We start from the raw sequence: 15,475 nt of genomic DNA, 5'->3' as shown, positions 1-15,475 counted from the left end.
TTCCAAACTATCTAACAGAGCTTCTGAATGCTTGCTGTAAATCCTAATAGACCTAATTGAAATCTTAGATTTAATATTAAGCAATGAAATGCATTAAGAACTATTTATTCTTGAGTCATAAACACCATCATCCTTATTGTACTTATGAAATAATTGCATTATGTTTTAATATATTTTATCTTTGTATTTTAATTGTGATAAGCATTTTAATGTGTTCTAAAATTGACAATATTTTATTGACTAAGATTATATTAAGTAGTTTGCAGATGCTGAAAGCTTGATGTCATATTTAGAAATATCTTCTTCACTGCCCTTGTATGCTATCCCAACGCTTTTTGCATTCAAAAGAGAGCAAATTTTATTCCAAAGAAGTATAAAGAATTACTTACTTATGGCAAAGTTGTGTGCAGGAGTTTGGGAACATTGAGCTTTTAAAATAATAGGAGTAAATAAATAATTATGATGGTACTCTGAAACCAAAATCTATTCTCACATTTTACAAATAATCAATTTATAACCAATCAGCAAAAATGATTTAGTATGACTTTTTTTAGAGGGCTGTGCCTATGGCATGAAGAAATTCCTGGGCCAGAGATCGAAGCCACCCTTCAGCAATGACCTGAGCCACGGCAGTGACATTACTAGGCCCTTAACCCACTGAGCCACATGAGAACCCCTAGTGTGACTCTTAATATGACTTATGAGAATAAATTTTTAATATGATCTATCCTGACTTGATCTTTACAGCATACAGATTACATACTAACAAAATAGAATAGAGAGTAGAATAGAACAGAACAGAACAGAACAGAACAGAATAGAATAGAATAGCATAGAATAGAATAGAATAGGAACATGGAAACTTAAGACAGAGTTTATAAATCTTTGACATCTACCTTTTCTTGTTTTCTATATGCATCAAGCCAGTATTTAGATTCATAGTCATCTGAAAGCAATCAGCAAATATTAATCCAAGAACTTATTAATTCAAGGCACATTCAGAGGCACTATAGAGATGGAAACTATGAGACATGACATCTTTCCTCAAAGACTTAGTAGTTTTATTTTCCTTTCATTTATGTGCTAAATTCTTCCTTTCACATACGTTTTATTTGAGAGAGCACAGCAATCTTAAAGTATTCCATGGATACTTTCCTTGACAAACCAACCATTTGTCAAGTGATATTTTTTTGTCAATTGTATTCCTTAACAAAAACCAATCCCAGGTTTCTTTTTATTCTCAACATCCAGTCAATACCTGTTGATTGAAAATGCAAAAAGATTCTAATATCATTCTCTAATAAAAGATGGAAAGTGTTAAAAAAAGAGACCTATCAAAGGTTCAAAGAAGGCAACCAAAAGACCTCCTGATGGCCAATTTTGAGTAGTGAATAATGGTGCAATTTTATCAACAAAATGAATACTGTAGTATCACAGTATAAACCAATGTTGAAAATGAATATCTGTGAATGTATACTTATATGAATAAATGATTAATTACATAAATGAGAGGAAAAAAAGGCATCTCCTTTTAAATTATTCCAAATAATTTCTGTAGAAAAATTCCAAATAATTTCTGTAGATGCTTCATCCTCAAGGAGAGAGTGCCTAACTCCTAGCTTCTTAAGTGTAATGACTTACAGAACAGTATGGAGGTTGGGGGAAGGGATGTTAACAATGTTAAAATCTGATAAGCCTTACCTCAGCCAGCTGATAAAGGTTAATGCAGTAGAGATAATCAGGTTAATAGCATGTATCCTTGGAATGATGTGATAAAAATGGCACTGTTCCTCCTTATAACCTCAATTTAACTAGAAGAATAATATCCAGCCGTCCAAACTGAGGGATGTTCTACAAAATATCTGACCAGTACCCCTCAATACTTTCAAGATCATTAAAAATAAGGAATGTTTGAGAAAACTGTCACAGCAAAGAATTACCTAAGGTCACATGATGACTGAATATAATATGGTAATTCTGGATGGGATCTTGGAACAGAAAGGACATTAGGTTAAAAACTAAGGAAATCTGAATAAAGATAGAGTTTAATAAATAATAATGCATCAGTGTTGGTTGAATAGTTGGGACAGATGAACCATAGTAATGTAAGATGTTGATGGAGGAAACTGGATTCAGAGTATACAGAAATTCTCTGTACTATTTTTGCCACGTTTCTGTAAATGTAAAGCCATCCTGAATTTAAAAGATGATTTTAAAAGTTACATACAATGGGATACCTGAAGTTATAATCAAAGAAGGTCTATGGAACATCCTAGAGATAATTAAAAGAAGGAAAATGTGTCTCTGTGTGCTTATAACTGTTCATCTGTTGAAGTGCTGGCCTATCCACTCGGTTTATTCTCTTAATGGAGACTGTATATACTTGCCTACACTCTTATGGTCTCTGTCAGTAATAAGCTACTAAAAGCAGAGACCTTATCAATTTTGAATTAATTCAGCCCTTTCTTGATTAAAAAAAATAGGGCAGCAATAGTTTTCCAATACAGAACTATTTCTTTGGGGAAAATGACTTTGTGAAGAAGGAAAGAGGTATTTAAAGTTTTTAGATAAAAGAGGCAGGATAATGTTAGCAAAGGTGAACTTTTGCTTGATTTTTATTCCTTACTCTTTCTTTTACGTACTTCTAATTTTTTTCCTTCATTGCAATATAAAAATAGATCTGAACAGTGACAGTAAAAAATTATAGTTTCCAAAGAAAGATATGTGGAGGAATATTCTTGGGTAACAGAGTCCAAGCACTTATGTGTTCTTTTTTAACACTTTAATTTTACAAAAAAAAAAGAAAAAGTGAAATTTGAAATGGCACTTCCTAGTGCAAAGAGAGAAAGAGAAATAGAGAGCAAAAACTGTTAGCACAGATGGTTATAAACAAGGTTGAGGATGCAATTAACAGGCTAAAATTGTATGGAATATAGTATGTCAGCAATACAGAAGCTCTGGCAAGAGCAGTCAGGACTGAATTGGCTTCACTAATAAACTGTCCTTTTGCTTCCTTTCTGTCTACCTCTTATATCACTTTCCATCTACCTCTTATGTCACTTTCCATTGCAAAATATAGACCTTTTTTAGTTATTTGCACATGAATTCTGCTAATCAGGAAAGGTGATCCTTTCTGCAGCATGTCATTTCCTTTAAAGTAGCAGTTTGTCTTTAAGGAATAGTTAATCTTACTTTGAAGCATTCAGGTAAAATTTCAGAGAAAAATGTCACATAAAGTAGAAACCATTAAAGCAGAGGTCATCCTGTTAGGAAAAAAAATAATCCACCAGATATTGATTGCCTTCAATGAGGAAAATGCAAATCTCAGTTTAACCTCTACATTAAAAAATTGTTGATTGGCTAGAAATTAACATTGCATGTGCTAGACAACAAGACTCTTGCCTTGTGACCTACTTTTGCTACTAAGAATATTCACATTCTTTCATTTTAGTGCTCAAATATCTAAAGTATGCCATACATTACATACTGAAAATCTTAACAAAAATGGACTTATATTTGAATGATAAGAAATATGTTTTATGTCCCATAAAGAAGAGTTTCTCTAGAATATAGGAGGTTTGCTAAATCTAGACAAGCATAGATTTATTTTTAATTTTATTAGAATTAAAGAGATCCTTCAAATTATCCTGGTTATTATGTTTGTGACTGGTTATCTATGACACAATAGGGAAGCAGTACTTTAATTATAAGTTCCCTCTGAAATGCATTTTTTCTTATCTGTTTTCATGTTATAAAGTCTAGACAAAATCATTTCTGTGGATCATTTTACCAAATATTGTAAAACTACTAGTTTCAAGAGTTTTTACTTTTATTTTTATGGGGAAACATAAAGTGTTCCATGATCAAGTAAGTTTGAGAAATGTTGCCTACTATAGTCTCCTCTAATTTTTTTCCCATTAGCATATGAAAGTTTCTAGTAAGTTCTATAGAAAGAATGTCTGCCAAAAATATTATGAAAGCAGGAGTAAGACTGTAGAAGCAAACAGAATCCAAATTATGAAGGATCTTTTGGGAGTTTTTTGTCCTTTTGTCTTTTTAGGGCCACACCCATGGCATATGGAGGTTCCCAGGCTAGGGGTCTAATCGGAGCTGTTGCTGCCGGCCTACATCAGAGCCACAGCAATGCCAGATCTGAACCACATCTGTGACCTACACCACAGCTCATGGTAATGCCAGATCCTTAACTCGCTGAGCGAGGCCGGGGATTGAACCTGCAACTTCATGGTTCCTAGTCGGATTCGTTTCTGCTGCACCAGGATGGGAATTCCTGAAGGCTGTTTTTATGCCTCTGAAAAGTCTGGAACTTTTTAGAATGAGCATATTAGTAGCAACATGAAGGATGGATTAGAGACCTATTTAGGGAACTTTTTCAGTAATCAAAAGAAAAAAACTAAGCAAAAGTAGTTACACTCATACTGAAAAGATGTATAAAAATTACAAGTATGTGAGAAAGGAATGATAGGACCAGAAGACTGGCTGAATGTTAAGGATTAAAATTCAAGAGTGAGTCAAGTGTATGGTGTTGGTACTTAGTGGATATTAGAGCCACTTACTGAGATCAGGCACGTTAAAAGGAAGCATGAAACAGACAGAATAAAATAGAAAATCTGTTTCATATATGCTGAGTTTGAGTTTTCCACAGAAAAATAAAAAAAAAATATTCCCAGTGTATAGTTGGATATAGAACCATGGAATTCCAGAAAAGATTACACTACAGATGTGTACCTACAGGTAGGTGGTAAAATCATTGGAATGGATGAAGACACTCAGAGACAACAGTCAGAATGTAAAATACAGAGAGCACAACAGCAACAAATTTGTATTAGATAACTTAGTAGACACTTCCGGTTGAAAGACATAGGGTCATAAACCTAAGTGTAGGGAGAGTATCAAGGAGAAGGGAGTAATTATCAATAAGACGGAAAGGTTAAGTATAATATGCATGAAACAATGTGTGTTGACTTTAATAATGAATCACTTGTTAATGATCGTGTCCAGCACAATTTCGGTGAAACAGCAAGGCAAAAACCAGATAAAAGATTAGGTGGGAGATGTAGAAGTGGAGATAGCAAATGTCAGCAATTATTCACCTAGGAAGGCCAGTGACAAGATGGTAAGTAACAGAGACAAAGGTAGAGAATAATATTTTGTTCCCCCTTTATTTTATATTTAAGGTGGTAGGGATCTTTGATTAACTCAAATTCAAGAAGCAGCAGAAAGGGATAAGATCTAGCGTGATTTATCTTTCATGATGACCGAAGGGAAAATGGTAATGATAAATATGGATAGCATGTTAAGTTTAATATAATTATTAATAATATTTCATAACATTGAGGGATTTTCCGTCTGTTGGATTTTATATTCTCTTTGAATTGGAAGGCAGTTTCTGTTGCTAGGAGTGAAAAGAATTTTAAGTCATGGAGGCTGTAGGAAAGTCCTGAGGGTTATCTAGTAGCCATTCTGAGGAATGGATAAGTGACTAGGCTATTGAGGACCCATTTAAGTTAGGAACAATGGATTTATATTGACACCACACTATTTGATTGTATAATTTTCTCTGTAAATGATCAGTGGGCTGGATGCAGGAAATGAGAAAATAGTTGGATTGACCCAAGATTAAGGTTGCAAGGAGTTGACAGGTTTGGTGAGATAATGTCTAAGTAAGGGAATGGAATAAAGATAGAAAAAGGATGGCAAAGAAATTAGGAGGTTTATAGTTCAAGCAAATTCATTGGCAAGTACAGTGGAAGCTAGAATGTGAGAAAGGTTGGAGTCTAAGAAGTTATAAGCTATTTGAAAGTTAAGATTTCAGAAGTCAATCCATAGGTCATCATGACTGGCTATAAGGAGGTCAAAGGAGCTTGCAGATGGAGGTCATTACAGGTGGTATGGTTAAACAACCAGTTGACCATCATGTTGGATGTGTTATCTGTATGTATACTGTGGTTGCCCTCAATTAGAGTAGGATTCATTAAAAAAGAAAAAAAAAAACCTGATGCTTATCTATTTTGTGTATTGTAGTTTGAATTTGTTAATCCCATACTCTTAATTCATTCCCTCCCCCGTCTCCTTTTCCCTTTGGTCACTGTAAGTTTGTTTTCCATGTCTGTGAGTCAGCTTCCATTTTATAAATAGATTCATTTGTATTATTTTTTATCTTCCACATATAAGTGATATAATATGATATTTATCCTTGTCTGACTTACATCACTTAATATAATATTATTTAGGGCCATTCATGTTACTGCAAATGGTACTATTTCTTTTTTATGGTTGAGTAATATTCCATTACATGTGCACATTCGGACATATTATATCTTCTTAAACCAAAATATTGATGGACATTTGGGTTATTTCCATGTCTTGGCTATTATAAATAGTGCTATATAGCACAGGGAACTATATTCAATATCTTATAATAACCTATAGTGAAAAATAATCTGAATTACTTTGCTGTACACCCAAAACTAGCAAAACATTGTAAATCAACTATACTTCAATTACAAATTAATTAACTAAAGCTGAGAGTCACATACCAAAGAATTCAGGACTTGTTGGAAAAAAAAAATAGGAAGCAAGAAAGCAGGTGGTAAAAGATTTAAAAATAGAAAGTGACCTACCTGGATAGCCAGAGCATCATGTACATAAAGTTTTCCCCAGAGGTAGAGGAGGAAAGGTAGAAGGGCGCTGAGGAGAAAAGGTTCCAAGACTGGTGGGGTAGAGGAGATTGAGGAACCTCATGTGAGAAACAGGAAATTAAGGTAAGGGTTCCAGGGGGCAAAGAGAAGAAGCAGGGGGTTGGGTCAAAAGAGAAGAAGGCAGAGTAGCATGACCATATAAGGAGGAAAAGAGGAGAGAGTACATTATCACAGGGGCTTGCATTTTATGTGGCCCTCCAGGATGGCAGGGATAGAAAGCATGGTGAATTAACCAGCTCCACGTTTTCAGAGGAAGTTCTAGACTTGTTACAAGGTGAGAACACAGGAAATTTGGGGAATGTGACAGTGGTAGACCAGTCCTTGCTGGGACCCAATTCAGGGTTTACTGTTATGTCTCCAGATTCTCATGTCTTCTCTAATTGAGCTCGGCTACTTTTCAATATTGCAATTCATAACCTTCCTCTCCCTGTCTGCTAGACTCCCCTCTCCCAGTTCGAATCTTATCCCTCTTCCTCTTTACGTCCTAGATCTTCTGAAGGGAAATGCATGTATGTCTATGAAGGATATTTTAATGGCAGTGTCGGGGGTAAGGCCAACAGCTTATCCACATGGGTTATTCTGCTTATAAACTTGCCCATGAAGTTCTTTTAAGAACTAGAGATTTCAGAGATAGAACCAGGTATAGGAAGATAGCAAAGAAAATCAGTTCCATTAGAATTCATAGTCCTAAGGCAAGAAGCAAGCTTCTAGTTCCTAAGTTCATCCATACCACTTCTTCCTGTAGTAACAAGTGATACCAAAGGCAAGATTAATCTGTGCTTGTAGAATTAATCATATTATCTTCTTTTGGATCATAAAGAAGAGGGAAAAAACATAATTAATTTGTAAATACAGTTAACAACCAGAAAAGGGCTGAGCTATGTCAGTGTCCAATCTAAAGTCGGAATCTGAGAGAAAAAGCTGCCTGCACTCTGCCAGCAGTGAACAAAAGACAAAATTCCAGAAGGTCTGCATGGGTGGAAAATGATCAGAATCAAAACAGACTTGGATTAGGAGCTATTTAGAGGTGCATCATTAATGAGCATGAACCTGATACAACATCAGAAGCTGTTCATCTTTTTATTTACTCTTTTGTGTTTGTCCCCCTGCCCCACTTTAGTAGTGCATTTTCTCTGTATCTGGGTCTTTTATGTGATAAATACTGCAAGTTATTCAGAAAATTTTATAGAAAGGACTAGCTTCTGGAAGGATCATGATTATTTTGAATTATTTTGTTTATCCTCAAAAATCTCATTAAAATATACATACAATGGGGACCTGCTGTATAGCACAGAGAACTCTGCCCAGTGTTCTGTGATAATCTATGTGGCAAAAGAATCTGAAAGAGGAAAAAAAATATATATATATACATACACATATTATGCATAGGGAATAGTATTTACTTATTGCTATATACCATTGTACATGGTGCTAATGTGGGTTTGTTATATTATTTTCTTCTTAATGTTATTGTTATTCAAGAAAGAGCATAACTATAGGGGAGAATATATAGGATCACTGAATTTTTTATCATAATAAAATTATAACAACACATGATTAAAAATAATTTCAATTAGATTTTATCACATGACTTTCATAAAAGTCCTATGATTTTTGACAAAGCAGTTGTTTTGTCTGCATTTCAGAGAGAGGGAAATTGAATTTTAGTCAAGTTTAGAGTTTTTCCCTGAGTGACATAAGAAGTCAGTGCCGGGAGTTCCGGTCGTGGCACAGTGGTTAATGAATCCAACTAGGAACCATGAGGTTTTGGGTTCAATCCCTGGCCTTGCTCAGTGGGTTAAGGATCCGGCGTTGCCATGAGCTGTGGTGTAGATTGCAGATGTGGCTCTGGCATAGGCCGTCGGCTACAGCTACGATTAGACCCCCAGCCTGAGAACCTCCATATGCTGTGGGAAGCGGCCCTAGAAAAGACAAAAAAAAAAAAAAAAAAAAATTCAGTGTCACAGCTAGTAGTGATGCCAAGACCATTTCAGTCCCAAAGAATGTGTTTTTACCTAGAACATTGTCTCCTAATTTCATTCATTGTTTGTATTTGCAGAACCTTGGGCAAGTTAACTTAACCTCTTTAAACCTACTTGGTTCCCTACCTGGAATGCAGGTCCTAAATGACATTCACTTGTAAGTTTGTTATGAGCATAAAATAACACTGAATTTTAACTGCTAGGTTCAGCAGCAAGGAGCAGAGAAGCCCTCTCAAATGCTACCTGTTCTATTATTTCACCTATAAAATAATTTAAAATAATCACAATCCTTCCAGAAAAAAATTAGAGATGTCGAGGATTCCATCTCAGGCATCAATTTGATTATTGTTCATTGGGTGCGTATTATATGCCAGGCACCATGCTAAGTACTGGGAAAATAAGATCAGAAAGATAGAGTCTCAGGAGTTCCCCTTGTGGCTCAGTGGTAACGAACCTGACTAGTATCCATGAAGATGCAGGTTCAATCCCTGGCCTCCCTCAGTGGGTTGAGGATCTGTCATTCCTCTGAGCTGTGGTGTAGGTTGCAGATGCGGCTTGGATCTATGGTTGTGGCATAGGCTGGCAGCTGTAGCTACAGTTCAGCCCCTAGCCTGGAAAACTTCCACATGCTGCAAGTACGGCCCTGAAAGAAAGATACAGCCTCTTGCCTCAAGTGAGTTCAAGGAAGGAAAGAACACATGCAAATGAATAACTGCCAAACTTATTTCAGTCATTAAGCTAGAAAAGTGCAGAGGAGATGGTATAGGCATAATGATAGTAGGAGTGGGCAAGAAAGGGAAAGATCTGGGGATTTAGGGAATGTTTCCTGGATGTTTCCTGGCATTCCAGACAGAGAGGAAAATGAGCTGGAGTAATGGAATAGGAACCACTTCAGTGTGCTTGGAAAGTGGCAAGCACTTCAGTTTAGCCACAGTGTAAGGATGACAAGGGCTACAATATGATGGAAATTAATGGTGAGGCAAGGAGATAATTTCTTAAAAGCAAGTAAGTCATGTAGTTTCTTCTTTTCTTTCTCCCTCCCCCTCTTTCTTCATTCCTTCTTTTCATTCACCCCTCTTCCCTTTCCCTCTATCCTTTTCTCCCTCTTTCCCACCCTTCCTTCCTATATTCTTTCTTGCTTTTGAGCACACCCTTTTCTTCCCCATGCCTCAACTTTCAGTCCTCAGGCACATCATATCTTAGTATTTGTCAGTGCTGAGCACAGAGCCATTAGCTCTTGTACTGCCAGTATTTTTTAACAAGATTATATTAAACTATAAAAATACAAATCTGGTAGGTGGATCAAAATTTTAGACATGGTTCTTTTTGATCAAAGAAGAGAAGTGGGAAACTTACCACCCTGTTAGAAGCCAGGAGGGGCCTTATGACAGAGGAGTATGAAAAGACATCATTTAAACAGTTTAAGCAGATGCCCCCTTGCTCTCCACCTCACCTATCTGCTTTGCTCTTTGCCACTTGGAGGTAGCAACTCTGTGCACCTGTCTCAGAAAGCCTTGGTTTAGCCAGTGAGGGGAGAGGCTTTCCAGATAAACAGTGAAATATGCCTCTTAGTTATTGTGCTTTCCCCTGCCCATTCCTGTTCACCCATTTTTCCCTCCATATTCTCACCTGGATATGTTTTCACAACATTAAGACCTTAAGCCATACATGCACACACACGTGTGCCCACTTACACACACAGAGTAATGGAAACAGTTTATTATATCATCCGTGACTTTTGCTTTTGTGGGAAGTTAGTTTCTAATCCTCATTTTTCCTTAGTGATTGTTTTTCCAATTAGTTGAACGAATGATGATACTTGCTTGCTTCTTCCAGTGTTGCCTATAAAGAACACCAGTTACTCATTTAGGGAAATTGCTTGATCAATGCGATGCAGGGCTATTATAACTTTTTTCTGCTGAGGGGAGAAAAGAATGATATGCCAGATTGAAACAACTGGAAAAACAGATTGCTGAATTAGAAGTGAAGATATAATTAGATGCACCCTCCAATAATTGGTTAGAATTGGAAGCATTTAGGTCTGTACATAATCAAATATTGCCTGGAAGTGTTACAGCATCCTTATTTTATGCTAAATAGATTTTTATGGAATGGCAATAAAGGAGGAAATCTGCCTGCTAATTTGATTAAAAACACGATGGATCACTGTTATTTCAGCTGCGAAGACTCCAAATAGGAGGAGGCTGATTAGGAAGGAAAAGAAAAAATTAATTTCATATTTAAGATCTATTATCAAACATTGCTTATTTTTAAAGTGGAATTATTCATAACAATTGAAGATGCATTTTCATAATTGCTCAGAAAAGAATGAATATATTCCTAGCTTATCTTTAAAATGACAAAAAAAGATATAAAGAAATAATAGTACTCTGCCATCAGTATAGATAGGAGAGAAGGTAGTTTATTAACCACATAAGCCCATTTCACAGAAAATACATCAGAAATTAAGAGAGTTACACTTGTGAAGGCCATCCCCAAACACAGATCGGTAGAGTCTCATAACTTAAGGACCAAATCCATCCTCTGCTTAGGCATTCATAATGTCTTTATTATGTCACAGCTGTTAATGAACACATCTTTTTTGCCTTCTTATTCATCCACTAAACGGATATTTACTGAACACTACTGTGTGGCAGGCAGTTTCAGGCACTGGGGATACAATAGAGAACGTGAAAGCAAAATGTCCGTCAAGGATCTTGCAATTTGAAAGAAGACAATGTAAAAAATAAATCAATACAATATAATAGTGGGCTGTGTTAAATGCTAAGGAAGGTAAATACATAGAAAAATGTGAAGAGTGGGAGTGGATTTACATTATAAAGGTGGTGGTCAAAGAAGACCTCACTGAGAGAGTTTTGAGTGAAGATCTGAAATGAAGTGAAGGAGCTGCCCTTGTGGCTACTGAAGAAAGCCTTTAGGTAGATGTGCAAAGGCCCTGAGGCAGGCATGTGCCTGGCTGGTGGGAGCAACAGTGAGAAAGCTTGTGCTGAAAGAGCACATCAGAGAAATAGCAAGGATGGGATGGGGGGGCTGCCTATTCTGTTAAGCCTTGTAGGTCTCAAGGTCACAGTAAGGATTTGATTTCTAATCAGAGTGACAGAGTGATTTTGAGCAAAAGAGAAACAATCTGCCTATTTCCTTACATGTGAGCTTCTGAATAGCCAGGCTGTTGGGGACCACGCAGCTTGTACCTTTCTCTGGGGCCTAACATGGTATGTCTTACATGAGATTCAGATATGTGTTTTAAGTAAATTATAATTCCAAAGACAATTCCAAATTCCTTTTTCTCTTGTATCCTGTCACCCTACTAGTTCATATACAACTCAGGAACCTTTTAATCTACTTTATTATTTAGTGTGCATTTAACACTGGAAAGGATTTACTATCTGTGTTGATCACCTGTGTGGCTCTAATTTAAACACAGCAAATTTGGAAACTGCTAAGGCAAGTATGAGTGGTCATATCTTTATAATCCAGTTTAAATGCCTACACTTCTTAAGAATGGGCTAATCTGAGGATAGTAAAAAAGATTCTCTTGATACAGTATGCATATGGTAAGTATTCTTTACTTTTTCTTCCTTGGAACTACTCTAAAGAGGAAGAAATTACTTCTGGAGCCACTCTGTTGCAGAAGAAAGCCAAGAGAGTATCTCTAAATGTCTATTTTATATACTTCCTCATATTTTCAATGTTACCATAAAACAGCATTACTACTTGTGAAAGTTTTGTTTTATTATAAAATAATAAAGTGAATTTTAAATTTATTTCAAAGGATACATCCAGGAGCCAGTTAAATATGCTCATGGGTCTGCTCCAGCCATGGTTTTATTGCTGTTAATTGACAAGCCCTATTGTACAACAGTAAATTTGGAACTGAAAATACTCTATCTTTGGATAGCTGTAATTTAATCAAGCTTGCTTTAGCTCTTTTATTATTTCATAATGAAATATAAAATATCTTACAAGCAAATGCCTCTCTTCCAGAAATTAAATAGGAAAGAATTCACAAGCCAAAGAGTAGCAATCAGTACAAACACAATTACCTTCTCACATAGGAGATAAAGCAACTCTCCTTTTTTTTTTTCTTATCCAATATCAGAGCAGCACAGTCTTTTCTCCCAACTTGTACTAGTATCTCTTCTCATCTTTGTACTAAAGCAAAACAATAGGATAAGCAACTGCAGGATATAGAAATACTAAAGATATTGATGTCTTTTCTTAGAAAAACTAAGTTATAGGAGCCATATAATGAGTCTTAAACCTAAAGACACGAGTCTTCTTATATCTGAAAGCAATATGAACATTTACCACTAGCAGCACCCCAAGTGAAAGTGTCTCCTCTCTCCAATCTTTTTGTACTAATTGAAGTGATGAAGACACCAGGGGGTTGGTCAAACAGTCATTTCATACTAAATGCTAAAGCCTCACTTGAAGATGGCTAGCTATGATGGATCCAGGCTTACATAACTAATCTGTAGGGATGCTTTGAAGATAGCACAGCCATGCTAGATAAAAGATATTCTGTGGCTGAGATATAGTTAATATTTTAGGGGGAAAAAAGAACATTTGATATGATTTCACATCAGAGATAAAGGTAAAAGAACCATTGAATATGGGATAAAGAGCACCCAAAGGGAAAATTAGTTTTAGAGACAACTATAAAGAGAAACCTTCAAAAGAAACATTTATGTTGGGAAAAAAAAAGCGTTGGAGCTGGGCAGCCCATGTGAAATTAACTGAATGAAGGCCAATCCTTCATTAACAACCCTTTTTAACCTAACACAGACATATCAGAAAGCTGATGATAACTAGAATTCTTTTAACTGCTTCTCACAGTAGACCAATCAATCACTAAGCTGGAAATGTGGAAATGTAAGCTCTAGTCATAGTAAATTACAAAATGACCTTGAGCAATTAACCACTCTAGGTCTCAGAATCTTACCTGGAGAATGAGAAATTCAAGCTAGACAGATTACCATGTCCCTCCTATATCCAAAATTATTTGATTCTAATAGCTCCATAGAACTCTGGGGAGTTTGGGAGATGGAAGCTAATCAATAACCCTCACCCAAAACCAAATAATCAAAACATGAACAAGCAGTCATCAAACAAGTCCCATCATTGAGGTGGATAATGTATGTGCTCTGTAGTGAATCAAAAGCAGATTCGGGGAGTTCCCTTTTTGGCACAGTGGAAACAAATGCGACTAGTATCTATGAGGATGCGGGTTCAATCACTGGCCTCGCTCAGGGGGTCAGGGATCCGTTGTTGCCGTGAGCTGTGGTGTAGGTCGCAGACATGGCTCTGATCCTGCATTGCTGTGGCTGTGGCATAGGCCGGCAGCTGTAGCTCTGATTCAGCCCCTAGCCTGAGAACTTCCATATGCCATGAGTGTGGCCCTAAAAAAAAAGAGAGAGGGAGAGAAAGAGAGAAAATTTTATGGTATTGCTTTTGGGAAAAATTACGTGGCATGATCAGTTGAGCTATGGAAATAGCTGAAGGCTATTCTGGGTTCTTCATACCTTCACTGACCCTGTAAGGACAGCAAAATCTTTCAAACCCCAGAGTAGCCTTGGGGAAGCTCACATTGTAACAATTTTGTATTGCCCAATATATATATACTGTTCCTGGTATATATTTTGTAATAAGGTTGAAAAGACATTAAAATAAGAAAAAAAAATCAAATAACTACTCCTATGATGGTATAAATAAATGAAAATTTAAACAAATATAATGTCTTCATTCTGGCTCAATACATGCCCACAGATCCTGACGAAATGTTCTCCAACTGCTTTTGTGTGACTGGCTTTAAGCTTGGGCTCTTTGATTTTGAATTACTTGAGCAAATAGATTGTTTTCATTATATAATTCCCTAACATCATCTTACACAGTCAGTACTCCATGCATTTTTGCTAAATTGAATTTAATTCTTCTACCACAACCAGAGTGCATTTGTTTTAATGAGCAGCATGATTACTAATTTAGATGACATGCAACTGAATTTGAGACAGACAAAAAAAGACTATCCAAAACCATGGTAGAACATTTTAAGAATAAAATGGTGCCTTAAACCCAAAATGGGCAAATTTTTGAATGCCTAAAATAAATATCTTCTCAATATAACCCTCCTTGAAAAAGTGCTCTATTTTACTAAGTTATAGAAATTTGATTGCCTTAAATCAGGTCTGTGTTATCAACATGAAACAAAACTCAATTATTCATAATCCTCAGCAGAGCCAAGAAAAACCTTACTGAAATATGGACATTGCTAGAAAACACAGCTGTGAGTTTCATGAAAAGCAAACCTTTTTTTTTTTTTTTTTTTTTTTTAATAAAACAGAAAGCTGGGGTCAGAATGGTCCCAGCTCTGATCGTTGAATTCGCTGACTCTGGTGAGTTGATGTGAACAGGCTCCTGTGGGTGCACATGGAGGCCAAAAGCAAACCTTCCTTTGCTTGAATTTTTAATAATTATTCTTCCATAACAAAAGATAATCTCTGCCCACCTGGACCTCCGTTCTTTTAGGAGAGATAAGACATCCAATAATGACAGAACTATAGGAGAAAACGGTGAAATTTGAGACTTTCAGATGCAGTACCATGAGAATTCCAAAGAAGTGATCAGGGATCAAGAAGACATTGTAAACAACTTTCTAAGCCAATTATACTCCAATAAAATTTATTTTAAAAAAAAGAATAAAGCTTAAAAAAAGTCATTGTAAATAAAGACATTTTTTGATAGGCCTGGACTATC

This window comes from Sus scrofa, unplaced genomic scaffold (genome assembly GCF_000003025.6).
Source record: "Sus scrofa isolate TJ Tabasco breed Duroc unplaced genomic scaffold, Sscrofa11.1 Contig726, whole genome shotgun sequence".
Lineage (NCBI taxonomy): Eukaryota > Metazoa > Chordata > Mammalia > Artiodactyla > Suidae > Sus > Sus scrofa.
Note: the sequence above shows the minus strand (reverse complement) of the source record.